Below are 2,854 nucleotides of genomic sequence, written 5' to 3' on the forward strand. Positions count from 1 at the left end.
TCTTAAGAAAATGCTGATACTCAACAATTGTTTTGTAGTTTAAACCAACCCAAGACTCAAAATAAGCAGTTTTGTATCACAGTTGTTTTTTGGGTGGTACATTTCAATGGCCGTCTATTAAACATGGATTTTCACCTCGTCACAAATTTTTTTTTTTAATCTTATTTCATTTTGTTATTGACAGAATAAGGTCTATTAATTTATTTAGTTTATTGTAGCATCTCTCTAATTGAGACAATGGCTGGTTGCTGTCAGCCCTAAACAAAACATGGCATAAAAACATAAAATTACTTTTCCGCTCAAAAAATTAAAAAAATCCTCAGCTCCGTGGTGAAAGGCTGTTTTGTTCGTAGGCGGAAGTCAGCCAAATTAGGGTACGTCTTTATTCAACCATAAATGTAATGTTTTTGTTTTTTTCATAGAACATGCTTTATCCCTACACAGACTCGCTGTTGTGGAATCATGCTCCTTAACAAAAAGTGATAAAGAATAAACATTCATTTTAATTCATTTCTGACCAATTTAAAAATGATTTAGTAGTTGTTATTATCAAAGGGGAAGTCAACCCAAAAATGTTCTTTACAATAATATGTTTATTATGTTGTATGTGCCCCCACTCGTCTTAACACGGCTCAGGTTCAGAAAACAGGTAAGCCGTGATTGGTCGTTACCTGAGCAGCAGCTTTGATGTAATTTTTGGTCAACAGCAAGTGACAAAATGGCCAACCCTGGAGTTGGATTAAAGACAGGTGGATATTGCTGTTTAAATCATATTCTACAAATGCAATATTAATCAGAGTACCATGTTTAGACTAGTGGGGGAACATAAAGAAAAGTTTGGGGTTGAGTTCCTTCTTTAAGTTCTGAGTACTCAACATGATGCACCATTTTATTTATCAACTAATAGTCTCAAAAAATTATGAGAAACTGTTTAATTTTGTCACTACTAACACATTATGATGATGATTATAATGTGTGAGTGTAATACTAAATTTGGATTCGAACTCTCTATTGAATAGCATGCAGGAGAGGCTGAGTCTGTCGTTTTAGCTAGGTACTTCAGTCAAATTTCCCACCTCCTTGTGTATCCCTGAATGCAGCGTTAAGACCGAGACTGCCAAGGCGCTCCACCAATCAGATTCGAGTATGCGTAGTAAACAAGCGCTACAAAAGTGGGCGGGCGCCTCCACCGATTGGCTGTCCGCTCATACCTCCGCACACACCCCCTTACTGACAACGTGTTCCGACACGAGTTTCGCCGGGAGGCGCTGTGCTGGACGACGGGATAGTGCCGAAAATAACCGTGTTTTCACGCTAAAATGCCTAATAAAAAGGGATAAAACGCTTAAGAAAACCAACGTGACAAATCACACATCGAGGAAAATGGCAACGCAAACGAGTGTGTGCCAATATTGTGACTAGAACGAGGTGGAAAAAAAATAACGTCATCAGCCAAAACCACGTTAGGCTGATCAAATGCGACTACAATTATAAATACATGAGAAGAAATGCATGCAAATGGGATGCACAAACATTCGTATTTATCATACACCATGCACGTTTGTTTACAATCTGCAGCACATTCGAGATCTTACTGTCGAATACAAGTTCAAATATATGCAACCCCCTTGTTTACATCGCTTGTTTTCGCAAGTCGACGCCTAATTAATGACTAAACACAATATTTAGCATTTAGCTAAGCAAAGTTGCACTACTACATCACTGATCTCCACCCGGCAACGCAACCCCCACCCCCTCCCGCTTCAAGCAGGCAGCTTAAGCAAAACAATATTCGCATGCGCTGTGTTTAACCAATCTCTTATGCCGTGGAATAAACAAACATTCTCATACTTACTCGCTCGATGTAGACGGTCGAACCGTCCCTTTGTTGCTGAAGCGCTGGTCGTCGCCTGTCCCGCCGTTTGCCGGCCGACCGTCAAAGTGCAAGGGGAAGGAAGGGAAGAAGGGGGTTGGTCTGTGGTACGTAGGTCTACGTGTGTCTGTTTGCTGGAGCAATGCCGGGCTGACAGCTGGCCACGCAGTCCTGATAGCAACAGACGAAGTACGGCCGTGGGGGCTAAGGTAGGCATCATTACATATCCGACATGGTTCGGATTCAGGACCCGGCTACAAATCATTCAAATTCACATTATTATTGTTATTATTAGGAAGTAGTAGTACAGAAATGTATTGCATTCACTTGAAAAAAAAGTCCTGTTTTTCTGACTAATTTTTTGGGGGAGCTTTGTTTCATTGAATATTTTTTTACCTGCTTTTTGAGTATTTTTTTCTGTTTAAAAAAATATATATATTCGTCTGTTTTTCTTATTTTTTCCTGTTTTCTGAGTATTTTTCCCCTGTTTTATAAAATAATTATTTTCCTGTTTTTCTAAATAAATAAAAAACAGTTTTTCTGAATATTTTTTTAAAGGGGTTTGCCCTCAGAGATTGAATAACAAACCACAATACAGTATACACATTCATTCTTTTATTGAGAGCCAGTAAGTAAACATGACCATCTTATTGCATATGGAGATATGCGGGAAAGTGTCTGCTTCCGCTATTAGCGAGTCTGCAACAAGTCACTTGGAGTTCAGAGGTAAAAAAAAAAAAAAGTTCAGAAAAACAGAAAGCCAGCTGTTTTTTGGAATATTTTTTTTCTGTTTTTTTGAAGAAAAAAAATCCTGGTTTTTTGAATAATTTTTGTCTGTTTTCTAAAATATTATTTCCCTGTTTTTCTGAATATTTTTTTCAGCCTGTTTTTCTGAATATTTTTTTCAGCCTGTTTTTCTGAATAATTTTTTGACAGAAAAAAAAATTCAGTAAAACAGAAAGAAAAAAAATCTGAAAAACA

General features: G+C 37.7%; 1 protein-coding gene across 3 annotated transcripts in view; it reads right to left on the reverse strand.

Moving 5' to 3' along the window:
- Positions 1-2,018, reverse strand: part of znf395b (zinc finger protein 395b) — a 17,060-nt gene extending 15,042 nt beyond the window's left edge. For all 3 annotated transcript variants that reach the window (XM_086061625.1, XM_086061624.1, XM_086061626.1), the window contains exon 1: positions 1,856-2,018. The gene's annotated coding sequence lies outside the window, so the exon portion shown is untranslated. The remainder of the gene's footprint in view (positions 1-1,855) is intronic.
- Positions 2,019-2,854: the final 836 nt, after the last annotated feature.

The sequence above is a fragment of the Leptonotus elevatus genome, chromosome 18 (genome assembly GCF_054856555.1).
Source record: "Leptonotus elevatus isolate MCC_2025b chromosome 18, RoL_Lele_1.0, whole genome shotgun sequence".
In the NCBI taxonomy this organism is placed as follows: Eukaryota; Metazoa; Chordata; class Actinopteri; order Syngnathiformes; family Syngnathidae; genus Leptonotus; species Leptonotus elevatus.